The sequence below is a fragment of the Tenrec ecaudatus genome, chromosome Y (assembly GCF_050624435.1).
Source record: "Tenrec ecaudatus isolate mTenEca1 chromosome Y, mTenEca1.hap1, whole genome shotgun sequence".
In the NCBI taxonomy this organism is placed as follows: domain Eukaryota; kingdom Metazoa; phylum Chordata; class Mammalia; order Afrosoricida; family Tenrecidae; genus Tenrec; species Tenrec ecaudatus.
The window spans coordinates 19,205,457-19,209,621 of record NC_134549.1 but is presented as its reverse complement, the minus strand read 5'-3'; the positions used below and the strand labels follow the sequence as shown (position 1 = coordinate 19,209,621).

The 4,165-nt window shown below is 71.9% G+C and overlaps 1 protein-coding gene across 1 annotated transcript in view; it reads right to left on the bottom strand.

The window, feature by feature from the left end:
* The window catches only part of LOC142435560 (matrix-remodeling-associated protein 5-like), a 26,467-nt gene extending 23,903 nt beyond the window's left edge, over positions 1-2,564 (bottom strand). Inside the window, exon 1 of the mRNA XM_075539787.1 lies at positions 2,501-2,564. The gene's annotated coding sequence lies outside the window, so the exon portion shown is untranslated. The remainder of the gene's footprint in view (positions 1-2,500) is intronic.
* Between the last annotated feature and the right edge of the window lie 1,601 nt (positions 2,565-4,165).

Genomic DNA, 4,165 nt, shown 5'->3' with positions numbered 1-4,165 from the left:
CTGTGGGTCGAGAGACCTTTGGGGGTTTGGGGGGTTGCACGACCCTGTCACAGGGCCCCCCCATTCTTCACATTAGCAAGAGGACCGTGATGAGGGAGCCACGAAAATCCTGCTGTTTCCTGCAGAGCAGCGGTCAGTGGGTTTGAGCTGCTACCTGGTGGTCATCGGTGCTGAGTGTCCCTAACCCTACACAGAGCGGCCGCCTCCGGCCAGCCTTCCCGGGCGTGCAAACGGCTAAGTCCTGGACCACAAGGCTCCGGGTTCGAATCCTCCCAGCCCAGCCTTGGAAGGAGGGCCGGGCACCGGCTTGTGAAAGGCCACGGGGTGAAGCCCACGCCGGACACGGACCGCGCCCCGGGAGCAGCTGAGAGAGGCGGCCAGGCTGGCTTTGCAGCTCGCAGCGTCCAGGCCCCGTCCACAGACGCGGGCTCCCAGGGGCGCCGCCCCAGCAGGGCACCCAGTTTGCATTTGGAGACGTGCCCTTGGGGCTGGCACAGGGTGCGTGCACGGCTGCGCCCCAATATGCTCGCTCTGTCTCCAAGTTCTTCCACGGGGGCTTGGGGGGCCCATGGAGACCCGAGCCGAGCTCTCCGCCTGGGCGCCCACGGTCCCGCACAGCGACCCCCCGTGTGGGTTCCAGATGGCTCCTGGGACGGGGTCCCCAAAGCCTCCTGCGCGCGGCTGCGGGGGGATTCGAACTGCCTCCCGCCCGTGCAGATCGCAGCCCTGCAGCGATGTCAGGAGGGGCTTGCTGCTGGGACACCCCCCGACCCGCTCCTGCCCCTGTGAAGCGCGACCCCCGCCCCGGCTTGAATGGAAGCGGTCCCTGGGGAGACGCGCGCGCGCGCGGTCAGCGGTCAGCGCTCAGCCAGCGGTTGGCTCCTGGCTTTCATCCTTGGAAGCACCCGCTGCTGCAGGAAGTGCGAGGGGGGCGGGGTCCCCGGGACGGTCCTCCACGGAGGGGGGGGCGCACAAAGGAAGGAAGGGGGCGGACGCACACCCGGCGGGGCGGGGGCCGCGCGCCTGCAAGGGAGTCTCGGAAAGTTTGGACGCGCTCGGTTCGCAGATTTGGTTTCGGGCCCGGGAATGGCTCGGAGTCCTGGAGGGACGGCGGTCTGCACGGTCAGCAGTCTGGGAGAGAGACCAGACTGTCCGCTCCCGTGCAGACTGACCGCCTGGGGGACCCCCGGGGGCAGCTCCGCCCTGTCCTGCAGGGTCCCCGTGAGTCAGTGTCCACTCGATGGCAGTGTCTGTCTGTCTATCTATCCATTAGCTCCTGGGGAGAAAGACCAGACTGTCCACTCCCGAGCAGACTGACCGCCTGGGAGACCCCCGGGGGCAGCTCCGCGGGGACCGTGCTCCCTGGGGGGCTCCCGGGGGTCGTTTCGGACCCACGTGCATGTGGGGCTCTTCCCCCCCACGCCCGCGCAACGCGCCCACTGCTCGCACCCCCCACCCCTCCCGGGGTCCCCAACCCGGGCAGGGAGGCGCCTCCCAGGTGCCGTCGGAGCCGCGCTGTGCTCGCCCTGGAGGAGCCGCTGCAGGACGTCCTGCCCCCGCCAGCTGGCGTCCCGGGAGGGCGGGGGTCCCGGGCGGCGGACCCCGCCTTCCCCACCGCGCACCCCGGCCCCAGGGACCTCCCCTGCGCCCCGCAGGGCTCCCCGGCCAGGGCGCGCCCTCCTCCCTGGGGCCTCTCGGGGGTGCGCGTCTGCCCCCTGCGCCCCGGCCGGGAACGGAGAGAAGGGGCCGCGCCCTGAGAAGGCCAGAGGCCCGCTGGACGCCCGGAGAGGACAGCGCCGGGCCCACACCCTCCTGGCCCGGAGCCCTCCAGACCGGCACCCCCCTCTGCACCCCGGCCCGCACCCCGAGTCCCCGGCCAGCACCCCCAGTCCCCGGTCTGCACCCCCAGTCTCCAGCCGGCACCCCCAGTCCCTAGCAAGCGCCCCCAGTCTCCAGCCGGCACCCCCAGTCTCCGGCCCGCGCCCCCAGTCTCCAGCCGGCACCCCCAGTCCCTAGCAAGCACCCCCAGTCTCCGGCCTTCGCCCCCAGTCTCCAGTCGGCGCCCCCAGTCTCCAGCCGGCACCCCCAGTCCCTAGCAAGCGCCCCCAGTCTCCGGCCTTCGCCCCCAGTCTCCGGCCTTCGCCCCCAGTCTCCAGCCGGCGCCCCCAGTCCCTAGCAAGCGCCCCCAGTCTCCAGCCGGCGCCCCCAGTCCCTAGCAAGCGCCCCCAGTCTCCAGCCCGCGCCCCCAGTCCCTAGCAAGCACCCCCAGTCTCCGGCCTTCGCCCCCAGTCTCCAGTCGGCGCCCCCAGTCTCCAGCCGGCACCCCCAGTCCCTAGCAAGCGCCCCCAGTCTCCGGCCTTCGCCCCCAGTCTCCGGCCTTCGCCCCCAGTCTCCAGCCGGCGCCCCCAGTCCCTAGCAAGCGCCCCCAGTCTCCAGCCGGCGCCCCCAGTCCCTAGCAAGCGCCCCCAGTCTCCAGCCCGCGCCCCCGTCCCGGCCTCACCTGCCCCGGAGCCCCGGCGCCGCGTCCAGTCGGCTGAGCCCCGCGCTCCGGGCGGCAGAGCGTCTCCGCGGGGCGCGCGGCGCCCTTTTATCGGCCAGCGCGGGCCTGCCCGCCCCCCCCCGCCCCGCCCGGGCGGGCACCCCGCTCTCGGCGGCGCCGTGCGGGGGCGGGGTCCGGACCGCGGGCGCCGCGCCCCTCGGGGTCTGGGCGCGGGAAGCGCGGGCGCCCGGGCCGCCTTCCAGCCTGGGGGAGGCGGGCGCACCCCTGAACGGGGCGGGGGCGCGGGACGAGGATCCTGCTCGCGCTGCAGGCTGCAGCGGGGGCCTGTGCGAACCAGGCCTGGGAGTTTAGGACGGAATGGGGGTCGCCGGGGGCGTGAGAGGCGAGGACCCCCTCTTTGGGCACGGTCTGCAGAGAGGAGGTGCCCAGGGTGCCGGCGACCGGCGGGTCGCGGGACGCTCCCCGCCCAGAAAGGGGGCTTCCCAGCGCGGCCAGGAGCGAACCCGGAAAAAGCAGAGTCAGGGCTCCTTCTGGGCTACGCCCTCCTTCCTCCCAAACTTCTCCCGCCAAACCCCGAGCGAGCGCCCTGCCTTCCAGCAGGGGCGGAAGCACCCGGACTCTGGCGCCCCGGCAGGACCGCCCCCGCGGGGTCTCTGAGGCTGTCAGTCAGCGCCGGTGCAGAGACCAGCCTGCTGCTCCCGTGCACACTGACCGCCGGTGCAGACAGACCAGCCTGCTGCTCCCGTGCAAACTGACCGCCCCGTGCAGAGAGACCAGCCTGCTGCTCCTGTGCAGACTGACCGCCCCGTGCAGAGAGACCAGCCTGCCTGCTCCCGTGCAGACTGACCGCCCCGTGCAGACAGACCAGCCTGCTGCTCCCGTGCAAACTGACCGCCCCGTGCAGAGAGACCAGCCTGCTGCTCCTGTGCAGACTGACCGCCCCGTGCAGAAAGACCAGCCTGCTGCTCCCGTGCAAACTGACCGCCCCGTGCAGAGAGACCAGCCTGCTGCTCCCGTGCAAACTGACCGCCCGGTGCAGAAAGACCAGCCTGCTGCTCCCGTGCAGACTGACCGCCCCGTGCAGACAGACCAGCCTGCTGCTCCCGTGCAAACTGACCGCCCCGTGCAGAGAGACCAGCCTGCTGCTCCTGTGCAGACTGACCGCCCCGTGCAGAAAGACCAGCCTGCTGCTCCCCTACAGACTGACCGCCCCGTGCAGAGAGACCAGCCTGCTGCTCCCGTGCAGACTGACCGCCCGGTGCAGAAAGACCAGCCTGCCTGCTCCCGTGCACACTGACCGCCCCGTGCAGACAGACCAGCCTGCTGCTCCCGTGCACACTGACCGCCCCGTGCAGACAGACCAGCCTGCTGCTCCCGTGCAGACTGACCGCCCGGTGCAGACAGACCAGCCTGCTGCTCCCGTGCAGACTGACCACACCGTGCAGAGAGACCAGCCTGCTGCTCCCGTGCAGACTGACCGCCCGGTGCAGACAGACCAGCCTGCTGCTCCCCTACAGACTGACCGCCCCGTGCAGAGAGACCAGCCTGCTGCTCCCGTGCAGACTGACCGCCCTGTGCAGAAAGACCAGCCTGCTGCTCCCGTGCAGACTGACCGCCCGGAGCAGAAAGACCAGCCTGCTGCTCCCCTACAGACTGACCGCCCCG